Source organism: Polypterus senegalus, chromosome 9 (assembly GCF_016835505.1).
Source record: "Polypterus senegalus isolate Bchr_013 chromosome 9, ASM1683550v1, whole genome shotgun sequence".
Lineage (NCBI taxonomy): Eukaryota > Metazoa > Chordata > Cladistia > Polypteriformes > Polypteridae > Polypterus > Polypterus senegalus.
The window spans coordinates 82,813,674-82,838,696 of record NC_053162.1 but is presented as its reverse complement, the minus strand read 5'-3'; the positions used below and the strand labels follow the sequence as shown (position 1 = coordinate 82,838,696).

At 36.0% G+C, this 25,023-nt stretch overlaps 1 protein-coding gene and 1 long non-coding RNA gene across 2 annotated transcripts in view; one reads left to right on the top strand and one right to left on the bottom strand.

Annotated features, from left to right (window-relative positions):
* Window positions 1-25,023, top strand: part of wwox (WW domain containing oxidoreductase) — a 1,268,497-nt gene that overhangs the window by 1,208,869 nt on the left and 34,605 nt on the right. The window lies entirely within an intron of this gene.
* On the bottom strand, window positions 7,419-23,567 carry LOC120535483. Its single transcript, XR_005634906.1, has 3 exons — window positions 23,490-23,567; window positions 22,565-22,703; window positions 7,419-7,506 (listed from the first exon to the last, which is right to left on the bottom strand). It is a non-coding gene; the product is annotated as an uncharacterized LOC120535483 (long non-coding RNA).

Genomic DNA, 25,023 nt, shown 5'->3' with positions numbered 1-25,023 from the left:
ACACTCGCAGAAGTGCCATGAGCACGTCTCTCTGCTTTCCTTGAGCTGGGTGTCATTTTTTAAAACTATTTTAGCAGTAAAGATTGATTTATCTTTGCACAATGAAACACACTTCAGTGATCTCAGAAGCAAGTAATGTGTAGTATTTTTGGAAAACCAAACATTGCCTAATTCTTTCAAAGATAGGCAAAGTAAATAAAAAGTGTAGTTAAGTGATCTTTTTTTTTTTTAACACCAGTCTATTGCTGGGTACACTCTTCACTTGCCGAAAATGGACCAAACTAAGGCTCACAGTTAAACACATTTTAGGACTGCTACTGGAAATAACAACTTCATCATATTGAGAACATTTCAAATGTATGCAGAAAAAACCCAACCCAAATAAAATAAAAGTTTATGTGCTCTGTTGATTGCAGCATCTTCAATATTAGTGAGGATAAAACATTTTAAGTTATAGATTCCTATTGTGCAAATACAATGGAGTGGCACCCTATCCTCTCAGTGCTGCCAGAGAAGGAACCCTCCGGGTGTGACCTTGAACTGCATACTTGAGTATGGTAAGATGTTGTGCATGTTCTCATTATAAAACCAATCTACCAATCAAGCCAATTTTTAGATTATATTTAGCATAATATAAAAATGTAACATATGATGTGTAATTTCTTTATTAATATTAGGTCACATTCTAATGGTGTTCTTTAAGTTTGCAGTTACAGTCATTTTATCTGTCATTTTCTGGGTTAGTCGCCTTTTACAGCTTGAACTGAAAATCTATACAGCTCATTTTGATATATTTTACATTTATGCAACGACAGCACTTTTAGCCTTGTATACCTGAACAGTATAACTGGCCTTTGTGAAATAACTTCAAAGTTCTTATGTGTAAATATATAATTTCTGCTTAGTAACACACATTCTCTTATTATATAAAATGACAGCAGGCGCTGCCATTATACATCTGCAGTTCATTGTACACGTTTTGTTTTATTATGTGGGCTGGAATCACTCCCCCATCTATTTGCTTTGCTTAATGTCATGCAACACATCATCCAAACAACTCCGAGATGAGTCTTCTTTAATGGCTGAATGCAGTCACTGTTTGTCTCAGTCCAGACCCTATAACTTCTGACATGTGTGATGTGGAGGTAATTATAACTGATGCTGTGGAGTACGGGGAATAATGGTGGGTGCGTGAACAATCAAAATATGTCTAGCAGAGTTAAACATAAATACGCATCCTAACATACATATAGTGCCATGAATTGTAAACACTCCCAATGTATTCAATTAGTGTGTGAATTATGCACCAAATATTATTGCAAAATCATTTCCATTTGTTTTCAAGCCTTCCTGAAGACAGAGAGAGGGGAGGTTAAATTACTCACACAAGGTCGGACATGAGTCATGTCACACGGAACATAAAAAATCTGAACCTGGCATGAGAAAGAGTATACAAAGCAGCCATCACATTACAGCAGATAAGATTATTCATCACAAATGCTGGAAGTAGAGCAAATACTTTTAGTGGGCGACAAGACAACATTAACTTTGAAAAATCTGTTTCTGAAATGAAAAAAGTAAATAATGCTTAATAGAAATTCAGCACATTATAGACAGCCTGAGCCGAATCAAGTTAAATTCATGTAGAATTAAGCTGTTATTTTTAATCAAATATGTCTCCTTCATAGGTTCTCAAATTTACACTTTTTGAAGCAAGGGAAAGAAAGCTTTTAAATATCATTTGATTAGCTAAAATTCTAGAATGTTTAAACAATGTAGTGTGATGTTTTGTTTAATGTATTTTGTCTTTTTGTGTCCACAAAGATTGAAGTTCTCCATTTAATGTAAAGTGATATAGAAAGCAGAGATGTGCTAATTTGTATGAAAACATTTACAAAATTAAAGAAAGGGTATTTACCCCTGCAATCCTGTAATTGTATTAAACTGAGTTAGGTAATGGATGGATAAATTCAGCTACTTTCTAATATTAAGTAGTGAGTGCCTGTTATATTTTAGGCTTATGGGGGCAACACAAAGATTTTCCTAAAGAAGCAAAATGCCAGTCTTAGCTGTCTTAATGAACTTCAAGTACATGTAATGAGTTTGAAAAGTGAAAAGGGCTTAGATTAGCTCAAACATCCAATATATACTATATTTCTGGGAGATCGGATGAGCGCTGTAAATCATTGAAAGTATATCTACAAATTAACCATTTCATGTGATTTTCATGTTAGTTGTTTGAAATGAATATTGCACATATTTGCTGGTTCAGTTTAAAGGAAGCATCACACATTATCTGTGACACTTAAGCAGTGTTATATCATTGTTTACATATCACCTTCTCTCAGCACTCCCAGTATATCACACTGTAACATGTAGCCTTCATTTCAATATTGATATTGCAACAGAAACACGCCTTACAGCCAAAATTCTTATAGCAGTCTGTTTTTTTTCTTTTTCACTGAGCTACTATTCATCATTACTAGTGAAAATAATTATAGCCACTGCTGAAATAAAGCATAATTTATTAAATAACTGGATAAGTCAAATCTGGCTTCTTTCAGTTTCTGTCCAATCAGTGGTAGTTTATTGCTTTGACTCTAACTTAAAGTTTTGCTCATCTTTGTGTTTTCATTTTCTTTTAAGCTTTATCAGCCTTGTCTCCTTACATCATTTAAGGACTACATACAAAACCTATAGAGGAGAATTTGAAAGTGATGGCAAATACATGGCATTAAAGGTATAAATGCTGGCATTGAGCTTTGCAAACAATTTAGACATTTTTTTTTTGTGAAATAGCCTAATACCGTCACTTTTGCAAAATTAAATAATAATATGTATTTTTGTGTTTCGGATAACATTCTGCCTCCAAGATCTACAGATCCAGTAATTAATTTTTCAGTTTGTGTTTTCATGCTTTATCTTTCAAATTGTGTTATATTACATTCATATATAATGGTGTAGAGGAGTAACTAAGCCTATTCTTGAAGCACTGGGAACAAAACAGGAAGCAACTTTGAACAGGGCATCAGTCATTCACAGGCTGTACTCACACAGTACATGCAACTTCAGTGAAGAAGGGAAAAATAGCTGTTCTGGTCAAAACTGTTCTAATAAAATCTTGAAGTTAAACTGGACATTTATTTCTATATAGGTTACACCAATTGAGACAAACGTCTAATCTTATAAGATGAATTTACAGGGTTTAACAAAGCTGTTTCATTAATACCTGGGTGGTGTGGTGATCCACTCACCCAAAATGGCCAACGTGTCAGGTCTCCAAGAATAGCCAGAAGCCAGCAAAAAGGCCTGAAATTCCCATATGCTTGACATGCCGGGGTGCACCCAAAGGCAGCTTGAGATCCCACTCTTAGTGACCTGCTTGGCCTAAACTAAGCTAAAATTCTCTTAGCTTCAAAATTTCAAAAATATAATTAATGTTCACAAAATAGAGAAAGGATGACCATAAACATCCAGATTATGGATAAAACTTTGTAAATAAAGGATTTATTATAGAAAAGTAACTAAAAAGCAAAAACTTAAAAGAGAAAAATGAGGCAAAACGAAGTTCCCTAAACGACAAAATCCTTAAACAGAGCCAAACAAACAAAAATGTTAAACAAATAAGAAATTCCAAAAATATATAATAAATATAAAGAGGAGAGCTCACCAACATGAGCACATACAGTGTCCCATGAGGGACTGCCATTCTCGTGAGACATAATAAGGCTGAGAGTAGTCAAAGAAGTGATAGGTGGCCCCACCCCTTGGGAAACCACTCACAAAACACGAGGGGCATTGCAGAACAAGCATCCACACAAAGAAATTGAACAATAAACAAAACTGACGAAAAATATGTAATACAAATAGAAAACATCACATTAACATAAATGACTAACATAAATGACAACAGAGAGAACCCTAGGTCAATGGCACAAGCTTATAGAAAAAAAACCCTGGAAGAAAAATTTTAATGTACTATATTTAGCACTTCCATCTTGTATTGTACCTTGCCTAGAGGCTTCAATATACTGATAAAATGTGGTGTATAAAGTAAGTTGAGACCTACCAAAATAATAATGGTTTAGGAATGTGGTTGTCTATGACCGAGATAGACCCATTGTTAAATATACAGTATATATTTATACATTATGTACAGTCATATGAAAAACTTTGGGAACCCCACTTAATTCTTTTCATTTTTGTTTATCATTGGCTGAGCTTTCAAAGTAGCAACTTCCTTTTAATATATGACATGCCATATGGAAAACTGTAGTGTTTCAGCAGTGACATTAAGTTTATTGGATTAACAGAAAATATGCAATATGCATCATAACAAAATTAGACAGGTGCATACATTTGGGCACCCCAGCAGAGATATTACATCAATGCTTAGTTGAGCCTCCTTTTGCAAATATAACAGCCTCTAGACGCCTCCTATAGCCTTTGATGATGTCTGGATTCTAGATGGATATATTTTTGACCATTCTTCCTTAAATCTCTCCAGTTCAGTTAAATTTGATGGCTGTCGAGCATGGACAGCCCGCTTCAAATCATCTCATAGATTTTTGATGATATTCAAGTCAGGGGACTGTGATGGCCACTTCAGAACATTGTACTTCTCCCTCTGCATGAAAGCCTTTGTAAATTTCGAACTGTGTTTTGGGTCATTTTCTTTTTGGAATATCCAACCCCTGTGTAACTTCAACTTTGTGACTGATGCTTGAACATTATCCTAAAGAATTTGTTGATATTGGGTGGAAATCATCTGACTCTGTTTGTGGTGTGAGTGCAGAAAGGGCTTCTTTCTCATCACCCTGCCATACAGATGTTCTTTGTGCAAATTGCGCTGAATTGTAGAATGATGTACAGATACGCCATCTGCATCAAGATGTTCTTGCAGGTCTTTGGAGGTGATCTGTGGGTTGTCTGTAACCATTCTCACAATCCTGCGTATATGCTGCTCCTGTATTTTTCTTGGCCTGCCAGACCTGGGTTTAACAGCAACTGTGCCTGTGGCCTTCCATTTCCTGATTCCATTTCTTACAGTTGAAATTGACAGTTTAAACCTCTGCGATAGCTTTTTGTAGCCTTCCCCTAAACCATGATATTGAACAATCTTTGCTTTCAGATCTTTTGAGAGTTGCTTTGAGGATCCCATGCTGTCACTCTTCAGAGGAGAGTCAAAGGGAAGCACAACTTGCAGTTGACCACCTTAAATACCTTTTCTCATGATTGGACACACCTGTCTATGAAGTTCAAAGCTTAACAAGCTAATCCAACCAATTTGGTGTTTCAAGTTGTCAGTACTGAGCAGTTACATGCATTCAAATAAGCAAAATTACAAGGGTACCCACATTTTTGCACAGCCAGTTTTTCACATTTGATTTAATTTCACACAACAAAATACTGCTTCACTAAAAATCTTTGCTTGGAAAATACCTCAGTACTCAGATGTTCCTAGGAAATGAAAAACATACATACCACTGTTATCTTTTTTTTTGAAAGTAGAGTAAATTATTATGCAGGCTAAATGGGTTTCCCAAAGTTTTTCATGTGACTGTATATGAGTTTCACAATGGGGCAGTGGTTAGTGCTTCTGCCTCATGGATCCAGCATCCTGGTTTTGAGTCCTGTACCTGGGCATTATCTGTGTGGTGTCTGTACACTCTTTCTCTTTTTCTCACTACTTCTACTTTTTCCTCCTGCTACTCAGTTCTCTCCCACATCCACATATATATGTATGTTACAGGCTTATTAGACCATTGTTGTCACAAGTACAGAGAAATTCTGACTTGTATGTGCTAATCAATGATGTCTATGTCAGAAACATTGGGATGTGGAGGGAACAAAAAAAAGGTTGCATACAATATAAATAATAATCCAGTAACAATACTACCACTATAATTAATAATACTTTATCTGGCATAGCATAGGAGTCACGAATATGGTAAAATAAAATGATACTGTATGATCAACATGGCAACAGGACTGCAATGTAGGCTTTCATTGAATTGCTAAAGGCTGATTTAATTCAAAGTATAAGCATCTCTGAAATGGGCTTATATTAAAGTATGCTTTAAAACTTTATAAATATTGTCGTCTGTTATTCATCACTACCCGTGAATTGACTTATTACACACTTCAAATTCACTTCTGGCACACTAAACAAGTTCTCCATTGTTGGTCTCTATCACTATAATCTAATTGTGAGGATGGTGGGTTAAATAGAAACTTGCCATTCAAATACTTGTTTATACTGCTCTTATATAGCTATTTCTTTTTCACTCATGTGAGAAACATTTGATCTTTGTAAAGAAATATGAAATACAGAAATGAAAGAAAGCCCACAGTACAAAATGCAGCCCAATTGTTATATGTTTTCTGAAAAGTACATATTTTTCCCAGACAGTCTTTTTGAGTGGTTCCTCTCTTACACCCACACATTTCTACATGCAGATTCGACAGTGATGATTCCATTTAACGCATATTTAAGTACTTGTTGTGAGCTGACAAATTTGCAGGTGTCCTTCACTGTAAACAATTTGCGGTCTGAACATTGCTGCTTTAGATTTCATCTCCCTGATGAATTAACCATCTTAATTTTACTAATTCAGGATTGATTTTGCTACACAGTTCCGTCAGATTTGAATCGTTTGCAAAAATTAATTAGAATGCGCGAGAAAAAAAAACAAAACAGAATTTAAGGTAAAAGTCAGAATTGAGTAAATTTTACCAGGTTGTTGAATGTAGCCATAGTAGTCAGTAGCAACATACAGACTCAAATGCAGCTAGTATGGACTTTTCAGTTCGTTTTTACCATTATGGATTTTCTCTGCCATAGGTCTAAGACTGTTGCAATTATCTCACCCCACCCCCAACCCCCAACTTTAAGATTGGAGGGACAGTCGCCCCTATGCCACACCAGGAGAAGGTGCCTATACCAGAACTAAGTTTAGTGAGTATAATTACTTTACCATAAAGCTTAAGCACCTACAAATCTCAATACATTAGTCATAACCTTGCAGCAGAGTGAGAAGCAGACAAATGCAGCATGTATCTCAAAACACTGAAACTGTTATCTTTTCCATCACTGAACCATTTTTAGATATTGAAAAAAGCAGTTATTTGGCTTCTTTGGTGGGGAGAATTCTTGTGGCATAATGTCACTCTTTTAGTTGGAGCAGCCATTTCACAAATTCTTGCCTGTATTATTAGCTAGTTTGGTTAATTAGCAATTTTAAATTGGCTCCCCTGTGGGTTTGTGTGCCTTGAAATGGCCTGGCTCCCTGTTACACCAGAATTGTCTCTGACCTCCTGCAGCCTTGAATAGTATTAGAAAATAGGATTTAAGATTCTATGTATGTATGGCATGAGGTGGCATAGCAGGACATTGGTTAGAGCAGCTACCTGAGTTTGAATCCCAGCCCTGTCTCTGCTTCGGTCAAGTCTGCACATTTTTCTGGTGTCTGTGTTGGCTTTCCTCTGGGTTATACAGCTTTCCCCCTGCATATAGAAGAGGCATATATTATGTTTATTGTTTCTGTGATAAAATGCATTAAATGTGAAAGAAAAAAAAAGTAGCAACATATTTAACATATTCTGCATTCCTTTTAAAATGAATAGGATAACATGTCCAATGGCTGTGTTCTCCATCACCCTTTTTTTCTTCTGTATATATCAGCATGAGGTCATAGGTTAGAATCCAGAAAAGGACCAATTATCAATGAGTACAGCGTGAACCCTTTATCTTGTCTTCTCAAAAAAATATTAGTAATAAAATAGACAATGGTTTTTCTCACAGTGCATATAACTGTCCAGAAGCACAAGCATTTTGTTTTAAAAATACGATAAAGTGTATGGTTTTTAATGTCCTATAGACTGCAGCTGCATACTACTATTTTTCTTTTGGCTTTTTGTCCCCATATGGGAAACCAGTTAACGATTGCTCAAGAAGCGTTTAAAAAGATCACAGCATTTAATTATGCTAATATGGACATACATTATTAATAATGCAGAATACGTTGCTGGAATGATATTCTTTTTTACATGTTGTTGTGGAGATTCTTATTTAATCTATGATTTATTTTTTTTATTTTCACCTAATGGGAGATATAAAAAAGAAAAAGGTCACCGAAGTAATAGACTAATCTCAATTATCAGGGGCAGTCCATGAAACACTTAACTCCCACCTCATCTTATTCATTGCACACATACCTGTACCATGCGATTTCAAACATAGCCAAATGAAATTATAAAGCAGTGTTAAATTTATTAATCATTTAATTAGCTAAATGTTCCTGCAACTACACTTGAGATGAATGACATGTCATTTTCTAATGCAATTTGCCTCTCAGTCAGGCGAGGGTCGAAAAAGAAGCTAGCAGCCACTGAAATGATCCTTTTTTTTTTTTTTTTAAATTCTGTACCTTTTTGAGCAGGGGACAATGTGTTACTATTGATTATACTTGAATGCTTTACAAAGCAGTTGGACTCCCACTAGACACATAAACAATGCAGTCAATATGAAGAAAAGACTTCAGCGATGGCTTCATTTTAATATTTATTTGCCATCTTAAATTATATTGAATTAATTTATATACTTGTAAGAAAGACTACATCCATTTATGTTCCCCTTACTCAAATGCCTGATGAAAGTATAATTTTTATATAAATTAATTTGCAAGTGTTCTCAGAATTTAGTTAATTTGTACAGTTTTTGGAGCCCGTCTAGCTAGTGGTGAATTTTACGAGCTTATTTAGGGCATCATAATGTCAACTGAACTCCAGGTTTATTTGGACAGTATTGGACACAAGTCAAGAATGAATGCTTAACAGGATGCTAGTCCATCACACAGCACACTTACTCACAGGCCAATTTCCAATTGGTAGTTAGCCTAATATGCATATCTTTGTGATTTGTGGAGAAACCAAAAAACTGGGGAAAGAAACCATAAAGACGTAGAAAGTACATGAAATTTTCACATTGTCCGTTTCAAGCCTAGAAGTTGTGATGGAGTATCAATAACCACTGCACCACCAAGCCTTTCAACTTTTCAGAATAAAAATATTAGATACTTTAAACTGTACAAGGGCTACATGATGTCAAGTTGTCTAGTACTGCTTAGCACTATTGCTTATGGAGTGCCCTCGGCGGTCATCATCTCTGAGGAGATATACATACTCCATGTATATGTGTGCATTTTTCTCAGTGTTCTTCAGCCTTCTTCACACATTTTAAAGATATTATGTGTTTGATTAGTGATTCCAAAATTAACCATGTATAAGCATGGATATCAATAGGCCCTAGTATGGACTGCCAGTCCAGTGTATTATCCATTATTGAACCATGATATTGGTGGTTTTGCGTGGTTCTGGTCATCTGTGACCTTGAATTGGATTAAGTGAGATTCGGAGAGTTATGTTATGTTAGAAGAATGCTTTAGGAAATGGCTTAATCAGTAAACAATACTGTATTTTAATGGTAAATAGTGTAGTCCAAAATTTTGATATATAGAAAAAATATGATTTGTTTTCTACGGAAATTCTACTTAAAATCAAAGCTGCTTAATTAATATATCTTCATAGTGTAATGTGTGCTCAGTATGTGAAACAGTGCCTTAGGTGTAAGAATACATCTGAGCCAAATTAATTTATGTGCAGTTTCCTCATTGCCAATACTGATACTCTGTGCAAGAGCAGACAGAGCTGACTATACTTCCTTAGAAGACTGGCGTCCTTCAACATCTGCAATAAGATGCTGCAGATGATCTATCAGACGGTTCTGGCAAGTGCCCTCTTCAACGCAGTGGTGTGTTGGGAAGGCAGCATAAAGAAGAAGGAAGCCTGGACAAACTGGTGAGGAAGGCCGGCTCTATTGCTGGAGTATGTGAATTTCCCCTTGGGATTAATAAAGTATCTATCTATCTATCTATCTATCTATCTATCTATCTATCTATCTATCTATCTATCTATCTATCTATCTATCTATCTATCTATCTATCTATCTATCTATCTATCTATCTATCTATCTATCTATCTATCTATCTATCTATCTATCTATCTATCTATCTATCTATCTATCTATCTATCTATCTATCTATCTATCTCTCATTGTGGTGATGGTTCACACTTAGAACTGGTGGAGTGTGCCAGAAGTGGTGGCCATGTGGTTATTGAGACCCATGACTGTAGACATTTTCATATTTGTGTGTATGGTGATTCTGGTTGGCCCTTCTCTTATTGTTGCCCACTTTGGGAACAAGACTGTGGCTTAAAATTGTAAAAAAAAAAAAAAAGCAGAAATCTAATGGATCTTAGGTATATTAACCTTCATTTATAGAGTGTTAAGACATGTTAGGTATAGAGAGGTCTTCTGTAATTCATTTTCCAGGTTACAACTGTCCACCCATCCATCCATCCATTTATTGAACCACTTACTTTCATTGTAATGTCAAAGCAGCACTGGGTAAAAAGACAGGAACTGTAAATGTATGGGATTCTGTGCTACTGCAGGGTACACTTACACAGCCATCCAACCTCACTCATATTTGGCTAATTTAGTTTTCCAGTTCACCCAATGTTTGCATCTTTGCAACATCTGAGGCAACAAGAACACATGGAGAACATTTAAAAGCTTCATAAAGACAGATACCAAGCTGGAAATTGATCCAAGGTCCTTGGACATCTGAGGTAACAACACTAAGTATTGTATCATCTTGCCATTAAAATTTGCATCAATTTTTGAATAAACTTAAATGGCATTAAATTCATTTGAATGAAGTACTGTAACATGTTTGAAGAGAAACACATGAAATAATAGTGTATAATCTATGTAAATTAATCAATAGATCACATTATGCTAGTATAGTTTGAAAAGTGTTCTGCTATGTTTAGTAACACTATTTTTTCATTTTTGTGTTATGTGTAACATTATAAACTGTCTAGCAGATTGTATATGCTAAAGATTAAAAGAGAACTGTTATATATGATCCATCATATTTAAAAAGGGTGCAATTACTTGATCTTCAGTATTGAGATTATTTATCTAAATTCTTAGGCATAATTCTTTTACCTGAAAAATAAATATAGAGTCTTTTTATGTAGCCTCCTAATAAGGATATTGTTCAAAAGGATGCAGGGGAATTGTTGGCTACTACACATCACTATCTCTTATCAGAACCTCCCATCAGACCTGATGACAGACAGGCTCCGTAGCAGAAGAATACCATTTTTGTGCAAGAGACCTCTGGGTTGACACCTAAGGTGACTCCTGAGGCTGTAACCTTGAAAAGAAAAAAAGGGAAAAAAAAAAGTTCCACTTTATTAAAATGAATTTGGGTGTGTAGGGGGGGTGTGCTTGACAGCGGTATAATTAAATATTGAAGTGTCAGCGCTAATTTATTCTGTTTGCATTCTGGTGGTCAGAGCCTGCACAAAAAAGGGTCACTAGGCACAAAAGAGCAGCTAAGGACAAAGAGGAATCTAATGCTCTGTTAGTGCCTTAACTACTAAAATTCTGAAATGATGTTGACTGTTGGTTTAACCCTTTTCTCCATGTTTGCCTAGAAAAGCTGCAAAAAAGACAGTACTAGTGTTCATGGAGCTATTGCCATTTGTTTTTTCAGGTATTTCAAATGCACCATTAGACAGCCTTTGTGTGATTTCAGCTTTTATGTATTAAGCATAACACAAAAAAACTTTCATCTTAATCAGAACATATGTTTATTAGTGGTGGCTGTTACCTTTAAAAATAGAGGAAACACATTAATTGGACACGAGGGAAGCAGTAGCAGAATGAAGCACACTGAACAGAAGGAGGTCACTAAACTTTCTATTTAAAAGCAGCTTAAGACTGTGTTAACTTGATTTTTCTGTTTTTCTTCAAGGAAAAATTTGTTTTGGATATTAAAAAAATAAATTTTTACCATTAGTTGGTTGTATACCAGTCAGTGCCCATCAGTGGTCCACTATGCAGGCTCTTGAAAGTGTATTTGAGTTGGCCTTAATAGTCCTGCATCCTTTATGGTGAAACCTGCTCTGCAATTTGCTTAAATAAGTCACAAAAGATTCTGTAAATATCAACAAAATGTATAAAATAAATATACATATTAATATAAGTATAAACCAAAGTTTGAGTTGTTAATGTAAGATTGCTTCTTCATATTTTGGTTCTGCTGTTTTCCGTCATTTTTAACCACAATCAGTTTATCTTGCCATTGTTTAAAGTACAATATAATACAGTTAGGGTTAGGAATAGGGGTAGGCTTAGGATTAGTGTTACCTAAAAGATGCTGTTCTTTTACATTGGATATTAACTTCAATCATTAATGTCTGTCAGGTATGAGTTGCTGTTTTCATTTTCATCTTGTTTTATCTTTACCTTGACAGCATCTTTTTTAGAGTTGACTATTATCAGAATGGTAAATAAAGCTTAACTATAGTTTATATTTTAGAAACTGAAGTTTACATTTTAAAAACTGTTAAATATAAATCAGGGAACATTATGCTCAGACTAAAAAATATATTAGTGAGTCTGCCTCTGGAGTACTGTTTGTAATTCTGATCACCACACTACAAAAAAAAAGACATGGCAGCACCTGAATCTGAGCACAGGAGAGCAATCAGATGCATCCCAGAACTAAAGAGCATGACCTACTCTGACAAGCTTAGGCAGTTAAACTTCTTTATTCACATGTAGAGAAGGCTGCATCAACTACCCACTCATATAGTTAAAGTAGAAACTTTGACGACTTTTAAAATGATGGGATATTAGGACATCTTAGCTAACCAGATGAGCTTGATGGACTGAATGATCTTCTCTCACTTGTCAGTTTTCCTATGTGTTCTTTATTAACATTGTGTTTTTCTTTATTGTTCCAAAGTAAGTTGAACTTGTGAATTATGGGCGTCCATGATGTACAGTATATTTAAGTACAAGAAATGGTGCTTTGCTGCTACATTCCTTTTCTAGAATAACAGTTTTTTTAGCCACTTAGGATTCAGGAACTTTTTTCTGTTGTTTCGGGTAACCGTCCCATCAACAGGTCCACTGATCATACTCCAGGCGATGTTTGATGGGGTTGTTCAATAGTAAACTGTACTTTTTGGAATTTATCTTAATATCTGCATGAGTTAACTTGCATGTATGTTACCTTGCTGGTTGTAAAGAAAATCATGGTTGACCATTACCAAGCCTTGCATGAAAGTTGTGGTCCACCATCATTTATTACTTCTCTTACTATGCCAGAGGAGCAAAGGTCACTTTCAATTTGGCTATAAATTGTTGGTTTTTTCAGGTAAAGAAGATGGAAGTTTAGTGGTAACCTTGTTATAGTGACTAATCACAGCACCGGAGAGTGTTGACGTGTTGCATGTTGGTTAGGATATTAGAGGAATTAAATTAGGATTTTCAAGACCTTCAAAGTTTCTGTAAATGTGACAGTAATAACCCAATAAACATATAAACATGCTTTGTTGTGGTAAATGGAAAGCACAATATTTTCTAGGTATTGCAAATCATATCCTCATAATCTAAAATAACTCTGACCCTGATACTCACAATCATCCGGTTCGGCCGGCTGCCATGATCGGTCTGGCAGAAGGGTTGGGCTCATTGCTACTTTACTCTTCATCTTGTTTGCCTCATAACTGAACACGTATGGACAGATTTAGTTTTATAATGAGAATCCTAGGCTCTGTGGAGTATGATTCATACAATCTCCAGCACGATCATTTGCTATGCAACGTCTTCAGCTTGTTTCACCATCTACATAGCCGTTTCCAAGGTAAAGTCTGTCACTAGCCACACTCTTTCATGCCATGTTTAATCCCTAATTTTCACAATGAGCTAGTCTAAATTATGCTTGTTTCCCTGCTGTCTGAGTCATAATTTTCCAACAGTTCAAAACGGATTTAGATTTGCATTTCTGCTGATAGAAGCATGCATTTTTGTTAATTAATTTTTTCACATATTATTTGTTATATTTATTTAGGACAGTGTTTTAACAGTTTTTGTCTCTAATGTTATTAACAGTAAATGATTTTAATGATGTTTTTCGCCATTATGAGCTGAGTTGAACTTCACCTAATTTTCTCGGCCTGTACCTCATGCAGTGCTGATGTTATGTTGGTTAATGTGCCAAATATTCAAAACTAAAGATCTCTGACAGATTAAGATATATATATATTTTTTGTCTCCTTTTCATGGAGTTCTTCGTTTCTTTTTTCCCCTCTGTGAAGTAAACCTTTTGGCATCCATCTATGGAACTGTTTTGCAAATTCAAATACCGCATATTAAAGTTATCTAAATCGTTCATTGTCAAAATGACAAAGAGCTTAAACTACTATACTTTGGTTTTTCCTTTTCAGATTCCCTTAAAAATTGGAATAATTTGTCTGACCAGAATGGCACAGTACACAAATCTTGAACCATCTTTATTAATTGTGTTATTTTAGTAATATCCGGAAACTATTCTGTGTCGTCTGAGATTTTTTTAGGTAAGGAAGACAGAAGATTAAAGGTAAGGTTGTTATACTCACTAATTGTGGCGCTGAGGAGGGGAAGGTTTTGGATGTTGATTAGCACATACGAATAAGAGTTTCCATTAAATTCTGTATACATGATAATAATGACGGTTTAAACCCTGTGAATCTCTTACTCCAGGTGAAATGGCATAAAGAAGAAACTAGAAATTCAGAAATAAGTCTGACCATAGTACATGCAGATTAAGGTGACACCAATTATTAAAGTTTCTGGAACAAGTGTAATATATATTAATATTAAAAAGTAAAACCTATAAGAAAATACTTAATCCTATTCTGAGCAGGATTTGGTGCAAGGCAGGAATCAACCCTGAACAAGGCTGTGGACCTTGACAGAATAATACTTGTAATGGAATTTATTTTTTATATTATTTATATTATATTTTTTAAAAAAAGAATCTCAATTGGCAGAGGAAGATGATCCCAAAATGAAAATATTTCAGATAGACATTTTTGATAAAAGAGAGCAAATATTCTTTCTTTTGAGCAATCCACCCATTTTCTGATCCAGTTATTAAAATGTAGTTAGCTGGAGCCTGTCCTGGAAGCACTGAGTGTGAGGGGGGAACCAACCCTAGAATTAGTGTCCATCCATCACAGGGTACACGTGTACACATGAACATATAACATGCACTCATTAAAGACAGACATCAGTAAAGTTCATCTGCATGCTTCCAGGCCATAATAGGAAAACCAACTCTGAATGAGCCCGTGTAGATAATTAAATTTTCACGCAGACAATGACTGGTCTTGAATTAAAACCCAGTTTCCTGGACCATTGAGCCAGGATAAAAAAGTGACTAACTGATATAAGGAGAAAAAATAGTCCTGTTTAAATTTCAGGTGGCAGAGTAAAGTGTAAGTGTCAGACATGTTGTGCTCTCTTGTAGATTTGGTTTGACTGGGATAAAGCTGAAGCTAGGTAATACCAAGAGCGGTTTGGCTGCAGCAATGTTTTCTGCACTGAATGTAACATGCATCATGCTATAATGTGCACTATGGTGCAATTTTGTGTGTCTTTCTCTGGAAACTGTGTATGTCACATTTTTAACAAAACATACTGGACTTCTCCGGGGTGGTATGAACAAAAGGCATGGCATAATCATAACAGATTACATGCTTTATGCAGCTGCTATTAAATGCAGAAGTGTGAAAGAGGCTTTAGGGAGCAGAATTCCAACTTTAAAATCTGTAGTGAGTTTTACATTTCACAAGTACAAAGTAACTTGATTAAGTAACACAGATTTTAATGTTAGTTTCATGAAACTGTATACAAATTAAAATTTGTTTCTCTAGTCACTAGCTGCCTGTAATGCAGATGAATGAATTCAAGAGATGTTTTAACTATGAAATGATGTCAAATGAAGAAGAAAATAGACAACTAATGCCCCTTTGAATAACTACAAGATGGAATGGTACCATTGTGTGTCCTTTCCTTATTTGACTGAGCATGAAAAGAAGCCAATGTAATAAATCGGAATTCCAGTGAAACATTTAAACTAACCACTGATTAAGGCCCCGATTGAAACAAACAGTATGCACAAGTGTCCCACTTAACACAGTCTGCTAGTCACCATCATACCCAACATGCATTTGCTCATGCCATTTTCATCTCTGTAAATAAGTTTCTGGTACTCCTCCAATTCTGATGATTTTCACCTATGTGAGGGTCAAATTAGGTCTCATAGTGTTTTAACCTTGTGGACTTATTCTGACCTTGTTGTTGTTAATTCTTGGAACTATAATTTTCTTTGTGAATATTCAGGCCCCATTTGTATTTCTGGCCATTTCAGCTCCAAAACTCAAGCGGGTTCTTTCCTTTTGCACTTGGGGTGGTAAGTACTGCAAGAAATTAACATTATGAAGTTCCTGTTAATTTCAACTTTCAGCAGAACATAAAAACAGAAAAAAAAAGATGAAGGGACAGGTCTTCTGTAGCTTTTTATCTGTGGTTTAAAGATGAAAACAGTGTCTCTACGTTAGGTGTTCTGCCATTGGAAAGATTTTATCGCCACGCATTTCTGTCAACACACCCTGTGGTTATTCATCTCCTTGCTTTCTAAATCTACACACCCTTTTCTGTTTTGCCAATTTTGATTATGCAAAAACTATAACTTTTGATTGTTTCTATCTGTGCTATATGTACTTATACATTCGCTCAGGCCATGATAGTACATATTAAAATAAATGCATGCATGATTATACATACTCATATGCAATTTTCTTACCAGTTATTATACAATAGAACAAAACCTATACGTGTTCAAACAGTTATATTGTGCAGATTCTTATTCAATTATAGATTAAGAAAATGGAAAGGTGACTCAGTGGTTACTGCTGCTGTCTCACATTTCCAGGACACTGAGGTGATCAGTGATGCTACCACGTGGAATTTGTACTTGGCCAATCCAGTTACTGGTAGAATAAAAGGAAATTCTAAATTGAGGCTATGAGCTTGCCCTACAAAGGACTGGCATGCCATCTCAGGCTGTGCCCGAGGCTGCTGAAATTGGCTGTGGCTGTTTGTAGTAAGTTTAAAAAAGAAAAAAAAAACCTATATTGGTAGAAATGTATAATTTGGGACAAGGGTGTCCTTTTAGTATGTTAATCTAAGACTAATAAAAAAAAAATAACATTCTTACTAATTGATTTATTATCTATTAACCCTTGATCATCTCTGCTGTTGTAGAGTAGACAAATTGTGTACAGATTTTTTCTAACAGTAAAAGTCTATTTAAATATTGTAAAATTAGGATACCATGTAGATACTCTTTATGTTTTAGTAAAACAAAAAGAAAGAAAAAGAAAAAACAGTAACACACTTTGGTGTAACAAATGCAATGGCTGCTTCCACCCCAGAATTGCCTAATCTCAGTCAAAATAGATGTGTACCACGTCCCCCACAGTCGTGGAAGGGAAACTTGCCAAAGGCGACTTGTACATGGTGAGTTGATAAAATAAGCTTTATTAAAATGGGAGCACTTAGGGAGAGGAGCAAGGGGTTAGAGCAGTGCGAAAAAAAGAATTCAGTTCTCCACATGCCCTGAGGGCTTTGCTTCCATCATTTATTTTACTATGTACTATAATGCAAAGCTATGTGGTTCAAATCAGTTAATGCCATTTTATTCCTTCTCTCCTGCACCCCGCTTATTCTGAGTAACTTTGAATCCCGAACTCTTGTTTCTTTGGAGAGGGTGCAAAGAGAAACAAATAAATAAATAAATAAAAATATTAAGGAGAAAGATAGGCTCGGCTAGTCACACAGTATTATTCTGTCATAGCGGGAGAGCACGGCTCATATTCACCCCGAACAAATTGCCAGGCTTCATACTCCAGCAAGAAGGGGAGAAGGGTTATAACTCAGTCAATGCTTCACTCGCTCTCCTATTACCTTCGTAACCAAGGTCACACTAATCAACTCAATTACCAGTCCTCTTGGACATTTTCATAATGTTTTCTGCTAGTCGCTCTCCTGTGAAAATGACACAGTCTTGGCAAATTAATATCATTACTATCGGCATTTAATGGTGCAGCAATACTTTTTATTTAAAGCAGTGCTTGGTGACCGACCTCAGAACTACAGAATGGGAATGGCGTTCTTGCCTGTCTTGCAAAAGCAGATTTTCCTGGAGATTTCACAGAAGCTAACCAGCTAGCAGTTTTAGGGGTGAAAGCTATAAAGTATATATATTTAAATTCAGATTTAACATTTTAGCAAATCCAAATAAGAAGCATCTGTGTTTTGCAGCCAAAAAACAGATGCTTATTACCCTGTAAGTACATTTTGAAAATCGATATGGATTTTATAGCAGCAATTCTCTAATTAATGAAATCAATTAGATTTGAGTTGTCACTTGAATATCATTAGCTATGAGAGTACTGTTTGGTGCTGTTCTTATTCAAAATATATTAAATATGATTGGTGACCATCTTGAAAATATAGGTTGACCTGTCTCTTTTTAATATAAGCAAAGATAAATACATTTTGTATGTTTTTATATTGTTATAGTGTGGAGTGGTGGCTCTGAGGCTAGGGATGTGCACCCAGGTTGCCAGTTCGATTCCCATAAACACCAGGAGTGACTCTAATCTGTTGAGCCCTTGAGCATGGCCTGCAATTGCTTTTTTCTGGCTATGATGTTAATCTTCATCCAGCCCTGCAAGCAGGTCCTCCAACTTACAGGGAAAACTTGGGGGTTGGTGGCAGAATTGGCACTCCAGCCACCTTAAAAAGCCTCACACTGTTCCAGTGCTGCTGTGTCACCCACTGCACTCAGGTCCTAATCCAGGTAGTCTGTTGTGTGGTGGGGGCAGCAACACGCTATTTGCACATGCTCCCAACCTCTCTCTATATTGTTATCTTATACCATTGTCTGTACTGTTTTACCCTGGGAGTGCTGACTAGACTTCCCTATTTCTAACAACAGGTCCTCTTGAGTAACTCCCAAATAACCTGTCATGGCTTCTGTCAATCCAGAGCAGCATTTTCTTTATTCCACAGTACTGCCAAATTGTTGAACTTCTCACTCTAATATAGAAAACAAGCCCTGCAGCTATTTCTAGGAGCCTTGTTTTGGCTGCTTGTAACTGCAATCTCACATTGTCATGACCAGATATTGTGACCTTAGATGGAAACGAAAACATACTGTAGATTCTCTGGTTAAATCAAGAACTTCTTCACCACAGGGGCTTATAGAATTGGTGTCGCTGAGTCAGCCCTATATACAACTTATGACCCCATCAGCCCGCACTTGCAAATAAAATTCTGAGATAATTTCAAGTTTTCCACATGAGAAATTGGCTCCTCTTATTTTTCTGAATGGGGAAAAAGTCACACTCCTTTGTGAACCTCTCCACAGTTGGGTAAAGGTTAAAAGAAAAACAGGACAAAAATGCTAGCCTCTGGTCTCCAAAAGTGGATGCTCCACCACTATGCATTCAAATAATGTAAGTGAAAGTCACTGAGATAAGAGGGTGGATTTTTTTGTTTTAACTTTCTGCAATATGATATATGTATATGCTATACAAATATTGGCCACTTAATTTGGTACATCCAATACTCAGGAGGACTCTGTTTTGCCTAATTTCTTTGAGACCTTGAAACAATGCTGCAAGTATCCCTTAAGGATTGACTGACTGAATGTTGAATTTCCATTAGTGTAAGACTCCTCTTCATTCAAGAAATAAATATAAATTTCAGGTTTATTACTCTTTGAATTTATTTTTAGCCTATACGAAAGTTTGCCTGATACGTTTAGTTCATCTTTTCTAACCTTTGCAACTTGATTTCAAAAAATGAGAAACTAATGGCATATATCTATCATGAACAGAGGTGCACTTTGATCACTACAGCTTACAGCTTAGTTGCCTTTGCTTTCTAGCTTTGGCACTTTCAGAAGCACTGTAGTCATGCTCATTCTGATCCTGATAAACTATTATAACAGAAGGGGGCACTCTTGTAGCAGCCCCACTTACAATTATGCCAAGGAGGCCAAGATTTACAGTAAAAGTGCATTTGTTCACATATGAGCTATGCAAAAGAGGAAGATCACACTGTACAAATAAAAGAAAAAATTTAACTTTGTTCATTATCTGGTATGGATCACCAGCATGCACTTACCTTCCATCCCTCTCACCCAATCACATACTTTGTCTAATCTACCTTGCTCCAAACAGTGTGTCCTTGCCCAACGTATCTAAGCTCTGGGCTCTTTTTCATTAAACAGCTTTAAACATTCACTGGGATCACTTTTGGCCAGGTCTAGCATGACTTCTGGAATCGGAGCTGAGTTTTTAAAACCTTGAGACTGCCAAGTCATTCCATTCCGTACCCAAAGCCTTTCATTGATAGCCCTTAAATACCATGTCTCCTAAATGTTCTCACTCCTTTTGCTCCAGGAATATGTACTGTTATTTTATGGGGTGATTGGACATAACTATCCACTTTTGAAAGGTCAATGTGGTCACACTTCTATGTAGATTAGGAGCATTTGCTGCCCTCTATCACTTACATGATACACCACTCTCCCGCCATTCCTCTATGGCCTCACCCTTCTTTTGGTGATGGTTAGGTACCACCAGTACCTGTTGAGTTGCTTTCCATCTAATGCTAAAGGCTAACATTTCCTTGTTTCCTTGCAGATCTTACTTTAAGGGCGTTTCTAGGCCCCATCCATGTCTTTCCTGCCTGCTAACCCTTTACAGAGGCAGTCCACCCTACTATATAGTTTTGGGATGACATAACATTCTCAAACCTCTTTAACTCAAATAAGGGTCAAAATGAGCAAGGGACTATACTGATGGCATTGGACACAATACCAGAATCATCTTTGGATGAAGCACACATACATACTCACACAGAGCTTATCTAGAATTAAGGTATGACGAAAAACTGCAACTTCTGGACATTTTATGTACAAGCACAAACTGATTTTCGAATCTTGACAACCACACACCATGTCCATGTAAAGCAGTGTTTCCCAGTCGCTGGGATGCAACCTACTTTTGGGTCAGGGATAGCCATTGTTGGTTTGTGAGTGGGTTGCAGGTTGATGTTGTTGGTTCGCAAGTGTGTTGAGTAAGTACAAATGGCTACATATATACGTTTTAGAGCCTCTTTCTCTGCTGACTACCACTTGTCTAGGTAAGCTGGGGTGGTTTCCTTTATGCCAGATCTGGGAGTATGTCCAGTGACACATATCCAGGAAGCACTGCTGACAGCACCCCTGGTGGCTTCCAAGAAACTCAGTGGAGTCGCTTATAGGGACTGCAACTCCTATGCATACCTGCATGTGTGCACATGGAAGATCCAGCAGAGGAATGCTAATAGCTATAATGGAAACACATGGTTCCAGGAGGCAGTCCCTTTACATCTGTCCATTATGAAGGCCTTCTGGCTGGATATAAAGCCATTCATCATCTGCAGCCAATCTCTCTCCTCTGTGACACTATATATATATATATATATATATATATATATATATATATATATATATATATATATTTACTAGCTACATTACCTAGTGAAGACACATAATAGACTAAACTTTAAAAACTTGATATCTATTACCTCACTTGTAATCTCAGCATTTATCCTACCTCGTGCTTCCCAAACTGTGCTGGCCAGTACTTCCTCTCTCGATTGTGTTCTTTTAATTCCTATATATATAATGTGTGTGTGTGTGTAAGGGCTTTCAAGATATTACATTTTTAATTGTGGTCAGTCATAGTAATGTCCAGTACTCCCCTGTAAATTCCATTGTTGTACAACTACTTAGCCATCCAACTGTGGAGTCTTGTGCCTTTTATATAACTCTTTGATACATGACTCAAATGCCCTGTGTGGATGTAACGTGTTACATTGGCTTGGCTGAATGATGTCTCTCAGCCCTGTATCTTCAATAATGTTTAGATGTCCACAACCTAATGTGATCCATTGTGCAATAAAAACCTATAGATAATACTTTATATTTTGCTTAATTCATGGACAAGAGTCATACATTCATTCAATCATTGGATTGTGTAGTCTGCCACAGATGGTGCTGCCCAACATCTGAGTTTTTAACAACAACATCTTGCATATTTTGCTTTTAAGTGAAAACTGAAGGATGTTGTATTTTTCTGATATTTAAATTTGCTTGCACTAAATCTGCAAGTATGAACAATTTTGTTGTTCACATCATCTGGGAGAGTTTTAAATCAAAAGCCAACATTATAAATGTTGTCTTTCTCAGCCATCATTAACTGGGTAGCTTAGATCAGGTATTCCCAAACTTTTACATCATGGGCCTCCAAAATGATGTTCAATCTGTTCAGGACCCCCAAATGCAGCATAATTTTGGATCTTAGTTACTGCTAACAGTAGTCACACAGCATGATTTTGTATATCAGTAGACCTTTTAATCAAAGCAATTGCTTAAATACAATAAACTATTGACGCATATGTGATCCATTTTCAGGAGATATCTCTAGACCAGAGGTTTTCAAATTTTTGTGGCATAACAACAAAGAGAGCACTCACCAATTAAAACGCTGTCTGTCACAGAAACCCATCGGTCTTGGCAGATGGTTCCCCAGCATGGATCAACTCAAAGAAGTGTGAAAAGCAAAAGTGAGTGGTTTCCTTGAAACAAGTGTGAGCTTTGGAAGTTTCCATTTGGCTGTGGACATGGAAGAAAAGAACAGGGATAGGAAAGATGGGAGTTGAGTCTCACAGCAGGAGCATCATCAGATAGCACAGTGGAATCAAACCACAGCTGGGCAATTGAGCCTCGGATTTGGCTGCTGTGTAACCAATGGATCTTTCAACTCCCACTTTTCACACTTTTTATTTTGTTTCCTCATGCACCACATGACAGTAATTTGTATATCACACAGGTTAAGGACTGCTGCTGTTGTGTATAACTACATACAACCACATACAACTACTTTTATGTAACAGTTGAACATGTTCTGTTACCAGTCTGTTTATTTAAAAGCTAGGCAATTTAAAGACACCCTTTAAAATTGATTTTTTAATAATGTCAGTTTAGCACGGGGTGTCAAGCAATGCATGCTCTATGAAAAAAACACATTATATATAATTAAATATATGGAAAAAAACAGATCAAAGTAGTCCCCTGTCAAAATACAAAAACAGTATTTTAGTTGTTAGACTTGTATTATAAAAAACAAATCCACCCACAATGCAACACAAAATTTTTCTATAAAAAGTTAAAGGCTAGTGATTCACACCTCTTCCATCCTGGACAGTAAGCGCTAATCCAATCTATGTTTATAACTCGTCAAGGCATCTGCTCTGTTAGTTTATCCCAGCTGCAAATTCCATAGTTCAACAACCCTCTGTGTGAAATAATTCTGGAATTTTTCTTTCTTTAACAGGCCCTTCATTAGCTTAATTCTCAGATTCCTAGTAATGCACCATGATTCTTGTAAGAGAATATTACCTTACGAATATCTTTTATTACATTTTAACACCCCATTGCATGGAGAGCAGAGAAGTCCTAGAACTGCAGCCACTTCAGTCGGTGCTCTGAAAATAATGATGTAACAGCAAGCAAGTAGCAATATTTAACCATGACATTTAAAGTAGCTTGACATCTGTGCTGGACATCTTTTTTTATTTACTGAGAGTGTGAAGCAGTTGTCAGTACACAATGCCTATAATTTAACAGTATTTTTTTTATTATACACTTTGAAGACACAGCTTTTACATCTTCAGTCATGGGTCAAAATGAAGTGTTGTTATGTTCATCCGTATTCCTGTAATGAGAAAGTAAATTGATCCTAATTTGCAGTGAGCCTACTAATTAATCTCAGTAAAAATGCTACTGAATCCTGAGTAAGCCAAACCAGCAGCTCTTGATTTTTATAATACATTGACAGACTAGTTAAATGCTTTGGACATTTATACTAAACAACACAAATTGACAATAAATGCACACTGTTTATTTTTTATTCTTCAATTTCATAGTCATTACCAGTAAAGATTTGAATCCCATAATTTAAAAAAAAAACTGAAGACATTTTCCAAATGGCAAAAGGTCTATTTAAATCCTATTCACATTCACATTTTTTTAATTTTACTATCAATTTTAATGAATAGCTGTCCAATAAGGTCTTTTATTGTCTTAGCATATGTTGCTTTTATTAGGTGAAAATAATTACGTTCTACGGATCACCTCGGAAGTCCTTTTGGAAAATAAAAATGAGATAGTTTCACAGTGGCTGCACAAGTCCTTCTGACTTGGGTCGTTTTCCCCTCGGGTGCTTCTTACCCGCTAACCCTCCCTCTTCATTTCTTTCCTTCTCTTCCCTGAAACACACACGTACCTCACAGTTAACTTCACACTACAGTGTGACAGAAGACACTTGATAACTGACATACACTTGATCTTATCAGCAACCAGTGAAATTTCAGGCCCTCTACTGAGGAATGATTGTCACTTAAACATTGTTTATTCCCCCCTGAGCTTCATCATTCACTGCTTGTCTTTCTTGTATTCTGTTAGCTGTGTTTCGAGCTGTTTTCTGGGTCCTGCTAACTTGATGACGTCTGAATAAATTTTTTTTTTTTTCTCAATATAAGGCAGATTTCTTGAAACTGGTTAAGCATGTGTTATTTTTGTTGACAGAATAAATGTTTTTCTTCTTTCTTTGACAAAAGCATCACCCTTTCTTTATTGCATACGTGGTGAAGGGTAGCAAGCACTGCAAGAAGTTAATTTTGAAAACCCGTTTTATAATAACTAAAGGAGACTACTATAAATGGTTTCTTCAACTAATCAAGTGCCTATTTTTAAAGAACTGTTTTGCAATGAAATGATGCAACGTTTTGAAGTATAATGAATTTTTCATTTTTTTTTTGTTGCAAAATAACTGTTAAATGACACATGATTAATTTACCAATACTTAATAATATGCTCTGTAAGCTTTAGGGAAATTAAGCATTACTTTTGCACACTGAAAGAAAAATAAGAA